Genomic DNA, 21,016 nt, shown 5'->3' on the forward strand with positions numbered 1-21,016 from the left:
GTGGCAGCTTATACCCACCTTTATTGCATTAATTCTTTCACAGTTATTATAGTTAATGTCTGTCTTCCCCACTGTATTATGAGATCTTTGAAGGTGGAGTTTTTGCCTTAGGCATTTATATGGCAAATAGGATGGAGCTTCTCTACTAAATGACTGGACCATGAATACAGTATTATGGATATCTAGTACTTAGATTTAGCAAAATAGAAATAAAGTGGAAAAGATTCCTTAACTCTCATAGGAAAATATTTCTGGGACAGCTGATAAAAGTGGAATTAGCCAAGATGTCAGAAAGAAAAAAGATTTTAGAGAAATAAGGAATCTACAAGTTTGATAATGAGTTTGCAACTCAAAGAATTCTCCTTTCTTGGAAAAATAATGGTGTTGGGGATGGGGCAGTAAGGCATGATAGATGAAGTATCTGAAATGCTGTGAGATCACTCACATCCACAAATCTTCCTCTTGCTGATGTATCATGAATCTTACTATCAACCTGCCACTAGCAGAGATTCTTTGATTTCTGTACCGTCTAAACACACATTCATATCATCTGTTGAGAGACAGCAAAAGAAAGCATAATCTTATCTTGAAATAACATTAAAACATTTCCAAACATTTAAATGAAAAGTTGCTCATTTAATACCTTTTGTAATGAGTACATTTGGCATATGTTTTCAGCATTTTTATTCTTCCTGTCAGTCATGTTTCCCTATAACCCTTTGACAATGCAGGATGCATTATGAGATTTGGTCACCAAAGAATTTGAACACAAGATATGTAGATGGTGCCTGAAGAAAAAATAAAAGACAGAAACAGTAAGTTATTAGAGAATGGGGGATATCATTACCAAAAAACGGTAAGAAGGATCTTCTTTATGTAGAAGAGAAAGAGAGAGAAGATATCAGAGATCGGAGTCTTTCTTTGCTCCCATTCCTTTTATTGAATTTCAGAGGTAGAAGGAGAATGAGTAGATTAGATAAACAAGATAATCATTGCAAAAAAACAGACTTCAGAGGCAATTTCATGCCACATTGAGTTTGCAAATCTGGGTGGGGAGCACCTCACAGTGAGCACCCTGTGGACACATGGTACCGACATCAGAGTAAAAGTGTCAAAAGTGGAATGTCAGGAAGAAGGAATAAGAAATAGAACCAAAGAGTCTCTTGTGGCAACTATGTGCAATTAATCCTTGAATTCCTTATTGCCATATTGAGGTCGTATAAAATAGCTGATAGGGGCTTCCTGGAGGTACAGTGGTTAGGAATCCACCAGTCAATGCGGGGCACATGGGTTCAATCCCTGCTCTAAGAGGATCCCACATGCCGCAGGACAGCTGAACCCCTGGGCCACAACTACTGAAACCGGCGCACCTAGAGCCCATGCTCTGCAACAAGAGAAGCCACTGCAGTGAGAAAGCCTAGTGTACCACAACTACAGAGAAGCCCCTGCTCGCCATAACTAGAGAAAGCCCACATGCAGCAATGAAGACCCAGTGCAGCCAGAAAATAAAGCTAAATTAATGGAATAAATAAATCTTAAAAGATAAAAATTAATGGTATAGACTAGAGATACTGTGAGGAGATCAACAGAGTGGATCATAGAGCCCATCTGTTTGAAAGCTACTGGGCCAGGTCGTGCCTATTCTGTTACTCCAATGGGCCTTATAATCAACCTCATGGAATTTCTCATGCTGAGATAAAGCCGGGGCAGCCCTCAGAACTTGTCTGTGAGAGAATTGCTCGAGCCTTTCACTAGCCTTGAAATTAAAGAGAGAAGACCACCAAGGGCCAAGAGAATACTAAGAGGATTCAACTGTGAATCTAGACATATTCTCCCATCACCAGAAAAACACTCCAGCATCTCACTGTTCATTCCTACCCACACCACTAAATTAAGACAAAGGGAGGAAAAACTCTGAGAGTCTGAACATTTACCCTAGAGACAGTAAGTTTACTTAAAATAAACTTTTCAACTGGAAAAACATCAGTATTGTTTTGATCAGCAAGTTTACTGTTTTTTCTCACTATGGAGTAGAAAGTAGTTCAAAATAATTGTGGGAAATTAAAAAGCCAAACTATTTCTTAATTTATTTTTGATGTTAACATATTGATCAAACTGCATTTTCATTAATTTCGCATCCTTGTAACGCTTCATTGAGTGTTTGTTTTCTTTGTTAAAAGTCTCCCCCAGTGCATCTAAAACATTTAAGGTAGTAAATCATATTTGTTTACCATCACATTTATATATATAACACTAAGCATACATTTATAAAGTATCATGTATGAGTGAGATGTCTACCATCAAGAGAATGAGGAAGGAGCTGTCACACAAGTGCCCATGAGTCAAATCCAGCCCACTGCTTGTTTTTATCAATAAAGTTTTATTGGAATGTAACCATGCTCATCTTTTTAAATATTGTCTATGTCTGCTTTTGGACCAAAACAGCAGAGTGCTTGCAACAGAGACCATATGAGCTGCAAAGTCAAAAATATTTACTATCTGCCCCTTTACAGATAAAGTTTGTTGAGCCCTGGCAAAAGGAATCAGTCATTGCAATATTTGACATATTTCTACTTTATTACAGTACCAACAGTCTGTTTCTGCGGTGTCTATTTGTAAAAGGGTTTAAATCACAAATATGTTACGATATTTTTAGAAGCACACTGAGTATCTGCTTAATTATGTAAAGACTTAGGTTTAATTAGTTAACAAACAGTTGCTTATTATTTGGCTATTTAACAGAATAGATCCCGAATAACAGAAACCACATAACTTGAAACCATCACAATGAGACAAACTACAAAAAGAAGAAAGTCATGTTTTCTTGTTTCCCCAAGTGTCCTAGTATAATGAAGTATTTCTGTGCTTCTCTGCTAAGACACATTCTGCTGTTGAACACAGTAAACTGTAAAACACTAATATCTGATACACTAGCCATTGCTTAAATTATCCACTTGGGTGTAGAGAGGAAAATTAAAAAGTAACCCAGTGAGCATGTACATTTAAAAAAACTTTTTTTAAGCCTATTTTAATTGCAGTCTTCTAAAGGAGAGGCAGTAAAATCTTTAAAGCTTCAATTCCATTGTTTCTAAAAGATAATACAAGTAGAGGAAGAAAAATCAAATCTGGCTTGCACACTGAGCAGAGCTCCAGGATGTCAAAACATGCTGGAAATCAACAGAGCTTTGCATAGACACAGGCTATGAGGACCATAGACTCAAGCTGAGTTACCAAAACACTTGATTGTGTACCTTCTTCCTTCATTTTTGCTATTCTGACCTTTAGGTGAAGAGAGTCAAACAATCAAGTAAGAATCAAATAAATAATGCCAACTCTTTGAAAATTAAAAATGGAACAACTGAAGGCCAAGAAAGAAAATATTGGAATATGAGCCCCAAAGTGAAAGTCATTGAGTTGTGTCCGACTCTTCACTGTGTTGTGTCTGACTCTCTGCAACCCTGTAGACTGTATAGTCCATGGAATACTGGAGTGGGTACCCTTTCCCTTCTCCAGGGGTTCTTCCCAACCCAGGGATTGAACCCAGGTCTCCCACATTGCAGGCAAATTCTTTACCAGCTGAGCCACAAGGGAAGTTTGAGAGAGTCCCACATTTCCACATTTGCTCTTAATTACTGTTCCTTTTATTGTTATGCAGTAATGTAGTCCCATTTAGAGACTCTGGTATCATAATAGGAATTCATGATATTTGCACTTGTGTTACCTTAATCAGATTACTTTCAATTCAAAATCTGCACAAAACGACTCTAGCCTAAAGACTTTGTGGTGCAGAAATCTTGCTATGAATCCAAGTTAGAAACAAAGGAAGCCAATAGTAATCCATACTGGTTTCCCCTGAAACCATACTGAATCCCCTGGTTCAGGCAAGAGGAATGATCTGAAATAAAGCTTATCTTATAAGCACTGCCATTTGTTGATTTTAGATTAGTCAGCTTTTCAGTCGTGTCAGTTCAATACATTTAATCAGTGAAAAGAGATATACAATCTAAGTTTGTTTGTTTTTTTTCATAATGGCTAAAAGTTATTTCAGACTCTTAGATCTAGAAAAATAAACCTTGAAATTTTATTTTAAAAAGCTCCATGATATGTCTGCACTTACACTTTTATTCAATTAATGCTTTTCAGTGAACTGCTTTTTGTTTGAAAAAGATGCCAACCAAATGAATTAAATAGAAGAAGACCAGATGATTCAAGGATGAAAAGGGCAGGAAATATTGCAAAGGTTAGAGCAATACATTGAAAAGGTTGAAGGAGTCTGGAGCCAGCAGCTGAAAGGATGAGTTATTGATTCAAGTCCAGCTTTAGATGAATCGTTGGAGATTTATTACAACTTGGAAGAAGATTCTCAGAATAAAATCAAATACCAGTTCTTAACTGGTCCACAAAAAATTTGAGTTGATTATTTACTTGTTTGATTTCTTTTGTGTTTGGCAAAGAATTTGAGCTTCTAGACTAGCATTTTCTAATGCTGTTAATATTCAAAACCTATAATCACTCTGCTACTTTATCTATTTATGTAAAAGAAAAAAAAGAATCTCTTCTATATTTTCCCTTCTGGGTGAGGATTGTTATTTTGTTTATTTATTTTTAAGACTGTAAGAATATTTCTAAAATATTTGGTAGAGGCCCTGTGTCAGTCAGTTGTCTATTAGTCTCAAAACAATTCTTCTAAAAGAAAATTGCATATTTTTGGAAAAGGTAACATTTCAGTCACTCACAAGCTGAGCACTGATTTTAGGACTCCTGTATGATATTTGATTCCATTGCTTCTCTGATAGAGTTATTAGAGTTCTTTGGTGTTCTTTAATATTCCTCCATTGACTTTCCCAAGATTTTTTTTTTAATTAATAATGATACTTTTAAAGTACTATCTAAATTTTCATTTTACCAAAATAATCATTTGGTACACTGTAGGTACCTGTGACAGAGAAGGCAATGGCAACCCACTCCAGTGTTCTTGTCTGGAGAATCCCAGGGACGAGGGAGCCTGGTGGGTTGCCGTCTATGGGGTCGCACAGAGTCGAACACGACTGAAGCGACTTAGCAGCAGCAGCAGGTACCTGTGAAAAGTAGTCATGAAGACAAGCTTAATTCAGATATCCTGGGTTCAGATCTTGATGCAGCCTCTTACTTACTGCCTGATCTTAATTTCTCTGTGTCTCAGTTTCCTGATCCATAAAATGTGGTTGAAAACAATACTTCCACTATAGGATTGTAATGAGGATGAATTGAGAAAATTCTTAGACTGGTATGTAGCAGCTTTAGAGATGCTCAAACACTGATTAGCTATTGTTGTTTTTAAAAATTATTATTCAATCATATTCTGCAGATGGAATGGGGTGAAAATTACACATTATGTGCAAAATCACACTGTCTACATTTTTGTATTTGTTTTCATAGAAAGTTGAATAATAAAACCCAAGCCAGAAAATTAAAGTAAATGCCAGCAATGTGGCATTTACATTATAGTACCTATCTTTTAAACCTGAGTATAGATTCTGCTTGATTCAAGCAATCTAGTGATTGAGATATTTATTTATTTTAAAAGTTAGTTAATTTGACTTGGTTTAAGAATATACTATCTTATCTTAGCAAAGTAGAAGTTGATTGGAGCCTGATGAATAACCTTCCTGAGTACAGTAGGATGAAACTGAACAGGCACCTCTATAGTGAAATGAAGTAGTATGAGCAACTGTACATACATGGAAAGAAGCAAAAGAGAAACAAAAATCAATACTTTTGTTTGAGTCAGCATCTCTGTGTACTAGGTGTAGGCAAGGTTGATGTTCATGTGATTAATGTCTTGCCTTCCACATATTCTTCATTCTCAGCATGCCTGCTCAAAATATTGGTATGCAGCCCTTGGTAAAGTGTTTAGTGGTGTTTGAGGCACACTGACCATCTGGTTTTACTGAATATATAAAAGGAAGTCAGAATTAACTTTTTAAGCTGATTCAGAAGCCCTAGTAGAAATGTACCTTTTCTTTTGAAGCCCATAGTGCACAGTTGGCCTTTCCTTTCCATGTGGTCTATGTCCTTGGATTCAACCATCAGTAGATTGAAAGTATTAAGGGAAAAAAAATCCAGAAAGTCCCAATAAAGCAAACCTTGAATTTGCAGTTGTTTACATAGCATGTACATTGTATTCACAGCTATTTACACATCATTTACATTTTATTAGGTATTCTAAATTATCTAGAGATGATTTAAAGTATTCAGAAAGAAGAGCATAAGCTATATGCAAATGCTACAGCATATTATATAAGGGACTTGAGTAGCTGCAGATTTTTGTATCTTTGGGGCTCCTGGAACCAATCTTTTGTGGATACCAAGGGATGAGTACATCATTCATCCCATGGTATATATCAGAGTACTGGGAACCTAAGTTATAGGCTTGATGAAGTAAAAAAATTCTACACATAGATGCGACTTTCTTTTTTAGTGTGCAATGAAGTTTCTCTTATTCTCCAATCATATACACATTCAGGGTACAACTGTGATCAGCTGGAATAAATTGAGACTGTATGGTGTTAATTTAAATTACCACTTCAGAAATTCTGAGAGAAGCCAGCAACTCCATCTCAACATAATGAGAGCAAGAGTATCTTCTGTAATCAAAATGCCACAATGGGCATAATATAATATTTAATATCAACATTTACAGAATGAGTCATACATGTTTGAAAAGTGAAACTGAAAGTCACTCAGTGGTGTCCAACTCTCTGCAACCCCATGGACTATACAGTCCATGGAATTCTCCAGGCCAGAATACTGGAGTGGGTAGCCTTTCCCTTCTCCAGGGAATCTTCCCAACCCAGGGATCGAACCCAGGTCTCCCACCTTGCAGGAGGATTCTTTACCAGCTGAGCCACAAGAGAAGCCCAAGAATACTAGAGTGGGTAGCCTATCCCTTCTCCAGTGGATCTTCCCTACCCAGAAATCTAACCGGGGTCTCCTGCATTGCAGACAGATTCTTTACCAACTGAGCTCTCAGGGAAGCCCCATATATGTTTGAAGTGTAAGTCAATTATTTTTCACTAATATGTTTTGTCAGATAACCTTTCAAAAACTAAAATTACAATTTAGCAGTATAATTTAATCTTTGTAAACATACAGCACTTGATACTCAAGACACTTTGATAATTATCATGAAATAAAGAGAAAACTAAATTTTATATTTATAGCAATGTCATTATGTACCTGATTGGTTTATCTGCAGCAGCTATTTTTATCTTGTGCTGGCCTGTCTCTAACACCTCAAATATTACAGGGTTATCAGTTAGTATACACTTAAGGAATATGTTAATTTTAGTATCAGTCTTAGCCAAAAAAAAAGTAAATAAGAATATAATTGCATTCCATTTGTCCTTGAAGCTTAATTAATATGAAAAAAACAGTATAGGTAGGTATTTTTCTCTGTTTCTCTGTCCATATCTAAATTGAAGAAACAGGCAAAAATGTTTCAAACAAAGGATCAAGATAAATCTCCAGAAACCAATCCAATGATTGACCTGACAGAAAATTCAAAGTAACTGTCATAAAAGTGCCCATGTGGGTCAAGAGAACAATGCATGAACACTGTAAAAACTTCAACAAAGATATGGAAAGTATTAAAAGGTACTAAACAGAAATCATGGAGTGGAATACAATACTATGAACTAAAAAGCGTATACTAAAAAGGGTTGAACAGCAGACTAGATCAAGAAGAAAAAAGCTATCAATCAAATCAAAGACAGATCCTTGGAAATAATTCAGAGAAACAAAAGCAAAACAGAATGAAACAGTGAGGAACACTTAAAGGACTTATGAGATCTAATAAAGCAGACCAATATATACATATGGAGTCCCAGAAAGAGGAGAGGGAGAGAAAGGACCAGAAAGGTTACTCAAAGAAGTAATGGCTGAAAACTTCTCAAATCTGGCTAAGTAAATGGACATTCAGATCCAAGACTCTCAAAAAAAAAAAAAATTATATGGCTCTAAAGAAATCCACACCGTGACACATTATAATCAGATTTTCTAAAGTCAAAGTTTGAATTGTGAAAGCAGCAAGAAAAAAGGAGCTCATCATATATAAGGAACTCCCATAAGACTGAGCTGAATTTTCAGCAGAAACCTTGTAGACCACCAGAGAGGATGGTGATATATTAAATGTGCTTAAAGAAAGAAAACCTACCAGACAAAAATAGTATAATAGACAAAGTAATGTAAGCATTAGTTGCTCAGTTATTTCCAGCTCTTTGGGACCCTATGAACTGTAGCCCTCCAGGCTCCTCTGTCCATGGAATTCTCCAGGCAGGAATGCTGGAGTGGGTAGCCATTCCCTTCTCCAGGGGATCTTCCTGACCCAGGGATCAAACCCAGGTCTCCTACATTGCAGGCAGATTCTTTACCATCTGAGCCACCAAGGCTTGGAGTAAAAGAAACAGGCAAAAAAAGCCTGCCTCCCAGTCTCCCTTTGGCATACTTATATACCTTAAAAGCTACTGCCTGAGACTTAGGCTTCTAATGTAATACGCATCTAGGGGCTAACTTTGATTCTCCTAAGAAACCAGGAAAGCCAGCGAATTTCACCTCTGCCTTCTCCCTTAATCCTACCCCAAGTCTCCAATTTCTTCCTGGGGGGAGCATGCGCACATCTGTCACCCCAGCTTTTGCACCTGCTGCCACGGGATGGACCCCTAGGTCACTTGGATCTGTTAGCCAGTGGGGCTTGCATTCACCAGCCCCATAGGACTTTGGCAAACAAAGAAACAATTCTTAATCAGCTATCCCCATAGGGCTCTGCAGAGGAAACAGACAGTCTTGCCCATCCCCTAGTCTTTCCCAGAAAGAGGCCTATTTGCATACCTTAAATTGAAACCACATTTCTCAGGTGGGACTCAATCAAGCCACAACTCAGATTGGAACTCAAACTTATGGGCTGGGACCTGCTTCTCAGACTGGAACTTGAACCCAGGATCCCTAACTTAGTAAGGGGCTGTGTTTAAATTGAAACTGCTCACCTGGTGTCAGGACTTAATGAACTCAGGTTATTTTTGTCTCATCACATAAAGAATTCAGCATAAGGCAAAGTGGCAGGCAAAGAGTCAGTTTATTAGCATAGGGTGCTTGTGAGAGATAGAAGAACACAGCTCTGCCCCAGAGACTGGTAGGACTTTATTTTTATATCATTTTTTAAAAATTCTGCATATAAGCAATATCATACAATATTTCTCTTTTCTGTCTTACTTCACTTAGTATGATAATTTACAGGTTTAGCCATGTTGCTGCAAATGGCATTATTTCATTCTTTTTAATGGCTGAGTAATATTCCATTGTGTTATTAATATTCCATTCCATTAATATGTACCACATCTTCTTTATCTGTTCCTCTGTCAAAGAACATTTAGGTTGTTTCCATGTTTTGGCCATTGTAGTCAGTGCTGCAATGAACATTGGGATGCATGTACCCTTTTGAATAATATTTTTATCTGGCTATATGCCCAGGAGTGGGATTGTTGGATTATATGGTAGCTCTGTTTTTAGTTTTCTGTTTGTTTTTTTTTAAGGGAACCTCCATACTATTCTCTGTAGTGGCTATACCAGTTTACATTCCTACCATCCATGTAGAAGGGTCCCCTTTTCTCTACACCCTCTCCAACATTTATTGTTTGCAAATTTTTTGATGATGATCATTCTGAGTGGTATAAGGTGATATCTCATTGTAATTTTGATTTGCATTTCTCTAATAATTAACGATGTTGAGCATCTTTTCATATGCTTGCTGGCCATATGTATGCCTTCTTTGTATAAATGTCTATTTAGATATTCTGCTCATTTTTTTTACTGAGTTATTTTTTTGTTGTTTAGTTGTGTGAGTTGTTTATGTGTTTTAAATATTAAGCCCTTGCTTGTTGCATTGTTGGCAAATATTTTCTTCCATTCTGTGGATTGTCTTTTTGTTTTGTCTATGGTTTTACTTGCTGTGCAAAATATTTTGAATATAATTAGGTCCCATTTGTTTATTTTTGTTTTTATTTCCATTACTCTAAGAGATGGGAAATAGATGGGGAAACAGTGGAAACAGTGTCAGACTTTATTTTTTGGGGCTCCAAAATCACTGCAGATGGTGAATGCAGCCATGAAATTAAAAGATGCTTACTCCTTAGAAGGAAAGTTATGACCAACCTGGATTCAAAAGCAGAGACATTACTTTGCCAACAAAGGTCTGTCTAGTCAAGACTATGGTTTTTCCAGTGGTCATGCATGGCTGTGAGCTGGACTGTGAAGAAAGCTGAGTGCCGAAGAATTGATGCTTTTGAACTGTGGTGTTGGAGAAGACTCTTGAGAGTCCCTTGGACTGCAAGGAGATCCAACCAGTCCATTCTAAAGGAGATCAGTCCTGGGTGTTCTTTGGAAGGACTGATGCTAAAGCTGAAGCTCCAATACTTTGGCCACCTCATGGGAAGAGTTGACTCATTGGAAAAGACTGATGCTGGGAGGGATTGGATGATAGAGGATGAGATGGCTGGATGGCATCACTGACTCGATGGACATGAGTTTGAGTGAACTCCGGGAGTTGGTGATGGACAGGGAGGCCTGGCGTGCTGTGATTCATGGGGTTGCAAAGAGTCGGACATGACTGAGCGACTGAACTGAAATGAAGAGATGGCTTGATAAATATGTTGCTGCAACTTATGTCCAAGAGTGTTTTGCCTATGTTTGCATCTAAGGGTTTTGTATCAAGTCTTACATTTAGGTCTTCAATCCATTTTGAGTTTAATTTTGTGTATGGTGTTAAAAAAGGTTCTACTTTCATTTTTTAATGTGTGGTCCACCAGTTTTCCCAGCACCATTTAATGAAGAGACTGTCTTTCCTCCATTGTATAGAAAGAGGACTTAATAATCAAAAGAAAAATGGGAAGGGGAGAAGACCATCTTCTTCCTCATCCTTGGGCAAACATCAAGACTTACATCATTAGTCCCTTCTTTGACACTATATGATTTAACTGGGACCCTCATGTCATTATTTAAATCATATGTATATTAGCAAAGGGTGGTAACATATACTTAAACATAGTAATTTGTCTTAGATTTTGGTATAATATCTCATTCTGCCTTGTTTTTTCCCCTTTCACCTGTGTTTATGTCTTGGCTACATTCAGAGATGCTACTCTTCAAGGACTCCCTGACTTCCCATAACAAGAGTCAGACCCCATATCTATTGTCTGCATTTCAACTATCAGGGTTTATGGCTTGAGTGTGTCTGGCACTTGGATGCACCTGATCTTCGTTCAAGGTAGTATGAATTGCTGCTAAGTTACTGGATTCTTTTCTTGGGTGGTCATTAGCTTATAACAGTCTCCAAACCTCCCTTAAAATTCCCTTTCTATCTTTAGTCCCATAGTGGGTTTTCTAAACTATTTAATTATCCTACTCCATCCCTACCAAAGCTGCTACCTGAGGGTTTGGCTTCTAATTTAGTACACATCAACTGGCTCACAGTGACACTCCCCAGACAATGGGCAGTCCTGCAGATACCTCCACTGCCCTTTCTGACTAGCCTGGTCCAAGTCATCAGTTTCTCCCTAAAAAGAGCTTATACTTGCCTCTGGTGCCCCAGATTTTGTGGCTGTATACCCAGAAGTGGAACTACTGAATCAGTATGCTACATGAAATAAGCCAGGGACAGAAGGACAAATACTGCATGACTCCACTTATATGAGTTATCTAAAAGTCAAATTCATAGAAGCCTAGAGTAGAATGGTGGTTGCGAGGGGCTGAGGGAAAGGGAAAATTGCCAGTTGCTGTTCAGAGTGTATACAGTTTTCGGTTCTACAAGATGAGTAAAAGTTCTAGACATCTGCTGTAGTACCTTGTGCCTATAGTTAACAATAATTGTGAAGACGGTAGATCTTATTTTGTTATTACCACAATAAAAAATATGAAAGTAAGAAGTAACTTGCTTAAAGACTGATTGTCTCATTGACTAATAAAGGAGAATCCTTTATGTATTTCTTCAAGAAACATGATTAAAGAAAATAAAGCAGCATTTAAGCAATTTTTCCTTTTCATTTTTTACTGATCCTGAAAGTAGCAACTGGAAGGCTGAAGTTTAGCGGGACTTTGGGCTAACTTATAAGTCTGCAGAGTAGGGGAGGGCAATGGAAATGGATTTCAGGGTCAATCATTGAGGATGAGTCCTGGAAGAGACTTCAGACTTTCCATGGAAACCATGAAATAATCCCCTCTGAGATTAACAGTATAAACTTCAAAGCCTCTCAATTCCTGATTGGATTAATGTGATTTGGACTGCTGGCTCACCTCTCTTAGCTGACTTCTCTATTGCTTTATTTATTTATTTTTTTCCTGGCATGAAAAGAAACTATTCTTCAAGGTCACAACTTAAGTTCTGGTATTATGATTGGTTGTGGTATTTCAGTAGTGAGTCTCAGTAAATATCTTAACTCTAAACTTTTATTAGGCTGAAAACAAAAATGAAGGAGACACATATATATAATCTGGCCATTACACTTAGTTTTCATAATAATTTTGATATAAAGTGTGCAAAATTATTAGAATTATATGGGTTAAGGCACTGCTGGTAAACGCACTGTGACACAGTGTGTATCTTTTAACATTTATTTTATGGTGAAGATATTACTTCATCATTTCTTATTTAAGAAAAACAGTGAACTTGGTATTAACACTTGTTAAACTTAAGGGATTTTAATATATTGTCTAAACTAACATAGGAAATGTAATTAAATCAGATTCAAATTGTTGAATGCATGTATTTTTATGTGAATCTTATCAGGTGACATACATTTCTAGAGGGCTCCATTTATAATCAACATGTATTCAGCTCCAGTGGAGAGAGTTTGTGACTCACTCAAATCTTAACTGTGCTTGTATGCTAGCTCCACCACTATTTATTTATGCAAATTTGGACAAGTAAATCAAGATCTGCAAGCCTTAGTTCCATCATCTATAAAATGGGATGATGCCGTCCTACCTCTCATGAGTGTGTGGAGATTTTCTGTGTGTATATGTATGTAAAATACTTGCCACAGTGAAGATAACAGAGTAGACAGTCAAGTATTAGGTAAGGCTATGTACCTTAATGTATGCTGATATAGCGAAATCAAGATTTGGTGCTTTCTCACGAAGTTTATAAAATCACACTGGGTAAATGCAGTTGAAAGATCCTCCCACCACCTCCAAATGATATTTATATGTCCAATTTCTGGAACCTGTGTCTGTTACCTTGTTTAGAAAAAGGATATATACAGATGCAATTTAAAGTCTTAAGGAGATCTTGAATTATCCCTTTTGGCCTTTAATACTATGATAAGAGTCCTTATAAGAGAATGGCAGAGGGATATTTGAAACAGAAGTGAAAACAGAGAGAAAGGGTTGAGGCAAGGTGACCATGAGATAGACTGAAGTGATGGAGACGCAAGCCAAGAAATGCCTGCAGCCAACAGAAGCTGGAAAGCAGCAAGCTCGCCATGGAGCCTTCTGAGGGAGTGTGACCCTGCTGACGCCTTGATTTGAGACTGTTGGCCTCCAGAACCAGGAGAAAATAGTTTCCTTTAGTTAAAATTTTAATTATGAGATAGTTGTTGATTCACACGCAGTTGTAAGAAATAATACAGAAAGATCCTATGTACCCTTCACCCAGTCTTCCCCAATGGTAGTATGTTGTAAAACTGTAGTACTATATCACAAACAGGAAACTGACACTGATATAGTCAAAATATAGACCATTCCATCATTCCAAATTCCATCACCAGGAGGACTTGACATTGGGAGACAATAAATTTCAGTTGTTTTGAGCTACCCAGTTTGTCGTAATTTGTTATGGCAGCTCTAGTTAGCTAATATGGGAGATGAGACAAGGCTATGTTTCTAGTAGCAATTTATCAAAGAGGGCCCATCAGAATAAGATATATCCTTTTTTTTTTTGCTTCAAATTACAGGATAGTTTTATCCTTTAAAACTTTGTGACTTAAGTCATTTATTCATACATTTAGGTGGTAATTACTGGATTCTGATGGTATGACAGATCAGTGCTATGAGAATAGATAGGAATTATTATTACGCTGAAAGAGTTTATAAACTAGCAAAGGTTGTTTTCATGGAATAAAATTAAATTCAGTGTACAAATCGTACCTAAGTCACTTGTGGACTTTGAAATGCCAATAAAGAATTTAGAATTAATTTTGAAACATATATCATAAAGTTGATTGTTTCATTGAAGTAATTGAATTACTCATGTATATGCACACATATACACATAGGCATATGTATGTGTGTCTTTTCACAAATAAATTTTTCACAAACAAATTAAATACTAAAAGAACACCTGCTAGCATTTAAAAAAAAATGTTTCTTGTTCTGTCTATGGGTGCTATGTGATTACTGGAGAATTTGAGTGGAAATTAATTTTCATTAAGGAAACTGAATAGTTTGAGCCTTCTCATATAATACCATTTGGTTCTAATTTTTGTTCTCAGAAAGTGAAATGTAAAAAGAAGAGGGGGCATGAAGAAAAATTTAGGAATTATTTAATTCAGTATTCCATAAGGCTATTATTAGGCAGAAACCATTTTAATTTTAAGAAAGACCAGTTGTACATAAATAACATCTTAATCTAAGAAATAAAGAAGAGTGTTTTTTTTGGATATAAAAAACTAAAATGGATATAATTTAAAACAAAGATATTTTGACATCTATCAAATAATGTTACAGAGGTGACAAGACAACTCTGATAATAAGATGGTGACAGAAGAGTTATTCACAAAGCACATCATCAAAATTACCATTACAGCTTGGTCCAGAGGGTGTTTCAGAGGGCCCAACTCCCAGAAAATATACTTGATTACCTCTGCAAATAAATAAGTGAGAAAATAATGCATTTTAGGAGATGAGGGACAAAATTTAGGGCCGTGAATAACATCTGGTGAGAAAAGATGGAATTAAGAATATACACAAGTTTATAATGCAACAATGGGAGATTGCTTTCTGCAATAATTGCAGGTGATATTAGAATCATGGATTCATAAGGTAAATGGACACTCAAAGAACTACAGTAAAGCACTCAATGCTTGTAATTATAAAGAAGAAAAAATAAAAATATAAAAGACAAAACACTAGACAATGACTAATTTCCACATTAACATGTCATATTTTATAAAAGTGGTATGGGATTTGGCCTCCCAAGGAACTTTCCAATGGTCAAGCAAATCAACTACTAAAGCAAAGGAATGTGCAAGAATAACAAACACCATCAACCATACATTGCTCTAGAAACTTTGCCTAGGATTTAAGAGAGAAAATGAAGGCCTAGGCATTTGTTTTGGTCTAATTCTCAGTTATTTATTAGAGAAGATCAATGTCAATTCAAGAAAATGCTACAGTTTCTTCACAGAAGTGAAAATGCCAATGATTTTCAGAATGTTTTCACCAGAAAAGTATCACTAAATAATTCCTACCCTTACCACATGTGATGTTCTCTGATATTTTCTATTCTCTTTTATTCTAGTCTTATTTTTAAAGGATAGTGCTTATTTTGATTTACTCATGGATTGACATACCAGCATATTATAAAATCCTGGTCCAAAGAGGAGCAAAATACTGGAATAAAAAATTGACTTAGGTCTTAATCATCATTTTTAAGTCTTGAACACAAAATAAAACCACTTTAAACCTACTATTTTCTCTGTGAGGTGCAACCTGTTTAATAGGAGCATGTCCCCGTGTTACAGAGGTGTTATAGCATTCTATGGTTGGCTGAATCTTCAGAGTAGGAAATGGAGATAGTAGCTGTGGGACATTTATGTCACAGCTCTTCCTTGGTACATCCATGGCAAACATCACCAATTGATCATTCTAGGCAATAGGTCTGTTATCCCTTCAAAACCCTTCACACAGCTGCCAACACAACAATCTCTTGGGAATCCCTGGAATCTAATTCTCTAGGGATTCTAAATAAGAAAGAGACTCACTAGAAAGAAAATTTTCATTATAGTTAAAAGTTTAAGCTTCTAGTCACAGTGATGTTGGCGATATGGTGGGATAGGAAGCTCTCTCCCGTGGGAACAGCAGTACAAAACACTTTTAGGAGAAAAATCCAGAAACCAGTTAAGAGGTTCCTGCACTTCAGGTGACACATAGACAAGAAGAACCATATTGAGTCCAGTAGGAAAAGTGGCATTTACTCTGCATAGTGCCTTGCTGCAGGAAAGCAGTATGTGATTGGGAAATAATTCCCAACTCCCAGCTTCTCACTGGTGAGAGGAAGAGAAGAGTGGAACATTTATCCAACATTCAACATCCTTACTCTTTGAGTGGCCGCCTGAGGGTCTAGTTTCAGTCTCACCTGAACCTAAGTGTCGACAGGAATATGCAACGAGTTGGGGGCCTAAGATCACCTTAAACTTCTTTACCAGCGAGCCACCTGGGAAGCCCTGTGTTAACTTTATCATTCCAGAAATGCAGAAGTATCTAGAGCAAACAATATGCAAAATAAAATTTATAAGGAAAATTCTATATACAAAAATAGTTTATCTTGTTGTCTAAGGCATCTTGCCCCTATTCTATTTAAGAGAAATGGCTCTCACACAGGAGCTACAGCAAGTGCAGTCTTTGAATTTCTATGAATAATATGTTTGAATATTTCACTAGTATCTTGACTCATGTTGATGTGTGGGATTTTATTCCTTCATTTCGATAGGTGAGCTTTTATTGTAAATTTAATTTCATCACTGTTTGACCAGGTTTTTTTTTTTTTTTCCTAAATACAAGTAAAATAATACTGACTGTACATGGTGACTTCAGAAAATGTATTTCATCTTCATGTGGACTCTTTTAGGTTCAATGATAGAGAATGTTAGGGCTCAGGATAAGCTGCTGCAAAATACACAGAGCAATGGCATACTGATTATTTTGAATTAAAATTACTTACGAAACAGCCAGTGCAAGAGAAGCATTCTGATTCTCCTTTGTCTCCCTGAAAGCAGAAGTTAAGTTCCTTCTGTGCTCTCCCTGCCTCTGGAGGCAGAAGGACACCCTTATTATCAGAGACAGGAAATTCGGGCTGAGAAACCTGTATACACAAACCCTGTTACTTCTTTAATTGACTACCCCAAGCCCACACTCTGTTTAGATTCCCCCTAATTAAGCACCCAAAGCCTAAGTTCTTTGTCCTGTCAATTCCTCATAAATTTATTGTTTCAGTGTGTGATAAGTATAGAAGCTGTCTACTTTGGCCACTTCTTAGGTCCTATTTCCGGAGAAGGCGATGGCACCCCACTCCAGTACTCTTGCCTGGAAGATCCCACGGACAGAGGAGCCTGGTGGGCTGCAGTCCATGGGGTCGCTAAGAGTCGGACATGACTGAGTGACTTCACTTTCACTTTTCATTTTCATGCATTGGAGAAGGAAATGGCAACCCTCTCCAGTGTTCTTGCCTGGAGAATCCCAGGGACAGGGAAGCCTGTTGGGCTGCCGTCTATGGGGTCGCACAGAGTCGGACACGACTGAAGCGACTTAGCAGCAGCAGTAGTAGTAGGTCCTATTTCTGTGAGAACTCCATGAGTTTGAATTAAAATCTTTATTTTTCTCCTATTATAATCTGTTTTATATCAATTTTATTATCAGCCCAGCTACAAGAACTCAAGAGGGGTAGAGGTTTCCCTCTCCTTACCATATAAACTCCTTTATAAAGCATTTTTCTCTCACTTGTACTTAAAGAATAGATTAACTGGCATAATGACTTAATGTTCTATATGAAAAAAGTTGTGCTTGTTTAAAGAAATTGCCTCCAATTTTCACAATCTTTTATGAAAGGACTGTATCATATGTATTTAATATTGCGGCATAGAAGTGCAATATTTTAAATTTTTTAAAATAAGGGAATTCAAAAGATGTTGAAATTTAGAAAAATTAAAAAAAATTTCAAGCAATCTGAAAATATCGGGATGCTGTTGTAAAATATGAACAGACATGTATCAAACTTTGCAAGTTATAAACCTTTTCAGTAGAAATTTTAATACCTGATATATTTTTAAATAAATGTAAAATATAGCACTTAAAATTAATATAATTTTTATGTTATTATTTTCTTATAAGATGAGAAATATTTGAGAAGTAGTAGACTCTAAAACATATTGGATTAAATTACCCAGCTACAATTCCAGGGGACATAGTTTAAGAGATGCTGTGCTAAGATAAAATTTTTTTTAGTTCATTTTAATAGAAGTAACTGTGAATTCATGATCTCACATGTTGTTTGTACCACAGCCAGATTAAACCCAGGTTCCTGTTTTCCCAAGCCAGGGATCTTTGTCCTATTCCCACATTGTTTAACACTTTTAACAAAGAATTCTATGTTGTTAGAAGAACAGATTGGAATTTTTATCAGTGGCAAAACCACTTTTGGTATTTCACATTTATCTTCTGCCATTTTATCACTTTGCTAATTACATGTAATAACTCTTTGATACTTGATAAATGTTGCATAACCACGGTGTGGATATATAAGAAATTATGCTGCTGCTGCTAAGTCACTTCAGTTGTGTCCGACTCTGTGCGACCCCATAGACGGCAGCCCACCGGGCTCCCCCGTCCCTGGGATTCTCCAGGCAAGAACACTGGAGTGGGTTGCCATTTCCTTCTCCAATGCAGGAAAGTGAAAAGTGAAAGTGAAGTCACTCAGTCATGTCCGACTCTTAGCGACCCCATGGACTGCAGCCTACCAGGCTTCTCTGTCCATGGGATTTTCCAGGCAAGAGTACTGGAGTGGGGTGCCATTGCCTTCTCCAATAAGAAATTATAATTGTTATTTAAAATATATTTCATTCATTCGCTTGTTCAGTGGGTGTTTATTGAATGTCTACTCTGTGCAGGGTATTGTGATAGGCACAGACATGACCCAGCATTAGTAACACTTACATACTAGTAAGGAAAACAATAACATAATGATTAACTTAATTGTAATCAGAATTATTTAACTAGAGCAGTGATAAATTACAAAGAAAAGTTCAGGCTAGTATGAGGGCATACAACAGGGGACACTGAATAAGCTGGAGAGTTAGGAATGGCCTCTTTGAGCATCCTCTAAAGGATGAACAGTAGACAAAAGAGTAGTAAGGAGCAGGGAAAAGTAGAGCAGAGAGAAAAACATTTGTTTCTAGGAGAAGCTCAAAAAAATGTGCTTGTGGCTAGAGACTACTTGTTTGGAGACTAAGACTTGTTTGGAGACTAAGGGGATTGACCACAAGCTTTTATATTGCTGAGATGGGCAGGAGCTTTTAGAATATATTAAAGAGTTTGATGTTTTTCTCAAGAACATTGCAAAGCAAATTCAATGTTTTATGGAGGAGACCCTCATCATCAAATGGATTATTTTGATGGAGTATAATAAATGCTACATGGAAGATGAGTTGGAAGGAGCCAAGATTGATTTGGGAGGATCACTAAGAAGTTACTACAGATTGCTGGATCTTAATGATGAGATGAGTTGAATTCAAGTGATGATGACAGCAAAGCTGGAGAGAAGCAAATGCCTTCCACAGGTGGTGATTTGATTGATGGTCAGGACAAGGGTCCAATTCAAAATACGTAATGACTGGTCAGTGGCTACTACCAATCAGAATAGATGTCACTAATAAACAGTAACCATGGCAGCATCGTGTGGACCATCTGAATAAGATAAGCCCGGGTCGGTGAATTTCAGTGGATGGTGCACCTCTTGCTGACATGGGAATAGTAGGAATAATTTTGAAGAAAACAGGTAAAGGCTTATAGAATAATGACTGTTTCAAAAGCAAGTTAAAGAAACAAATTAAAGGTATAACTGATTTCCCTTTGTTCATTCTGCTATGAAAATTCCAGTCAAGGAGCACACCATAAGTAATAAGCCATATTCCATAATAATCTTGTTTTAAAAGGATAACCTTCTTTTGAAAATTTCTGCTTTCTTAATATTCACTTCAACTAATTAAACTGAGAGGGGATATTTTTCCTAAAAAAGAACTTAATCACTTTTTCACTAAAATTATTATGTCTGTTGTTATTATAAAATTAAGCAAAGCTATGTGAAACCCTATTAACACTAAGTTTAACAATGACTTTAGAGGTCACTGGAAAAGTCATTTCTAATTAAAAATTACAGCACAGGATCCAAAGAGAAGTTAATTTTTGAAATACATTGCTTTAAAAAATAGCCCAATATTATATCACTTATAGTTCCATGACGTTTTCTTTCCCTTACTAAACATTTGTTTCTTTAAAAATTCTAGTGTATGTTCAGATAAATTCATACTATCCCTAAAATACCCATTTTGGTACCCTGTAAACATTTGTCAAACAAATAAATGAAGCAGATATGGTTTTTACACTGTTTTTATCTCCCTCTAATAAAAACAACAGCGTAGAACTCAAGGCATAGAAGTCATGGTCAGAAAGCCTGTGTGTACCACAGTTTCCTGATTTGAACACAGTACCTTTAAGGATATTAAGCTGTACAGATCTTTACAGAATGTTAATTTTTGTTGTTATCCCTCCAGATGATTGAAAGGAATTATGCTTACTTTATGGACACTAGTACTAAACCCTCAAAGAACCACTGTTCCCACTACGAAGTGTTACCCAGAAACTTGTATAGCCCTCAAGAAAGGTAGTTACAAGTTCAAGTTGGAACAGTAGAAAAATCACTTTGATTTTTTTGCATGTGGGCATTGGTAGAGAAAATAGAGCCAATAAACTGTGACTCCTCAAAAAATAATCACACACACACATTCAGCGATTGTTTTATCTTTTTTAAGTTGTTGGTAAGAATCATCAGTTCTAAGGATGTGCTTTCCAAAACTGTAGCCTGATACAGGAAAGTAAAACTTAGAGAACTTTATCTAAAGCACTAGTTCTCAACTGCATATATTTTATGAAAAAGGACAGGAATTATTATCATTCATTGATAATAGCATGCATTGTTACTGTTGATTATAATACT

The sequence above is a fragment of the Bos indicus x Bos taurus genome, chromosome X (assembly GCF_003369695.1).
Source record: "Bos indicus x Bos taurus breed Angus x Brahman F1 hybrid chromosome X, Bos_hybrid_MaternalHap_v2.0, whole genome shotgun sequence".
Classification (NCBI taxonomy): Eukaryota; Metazoa; Chordata; class Mammalia; order Artiodactyla; family Bovidae; genus Bos; species Bos indicus x Bos taurus.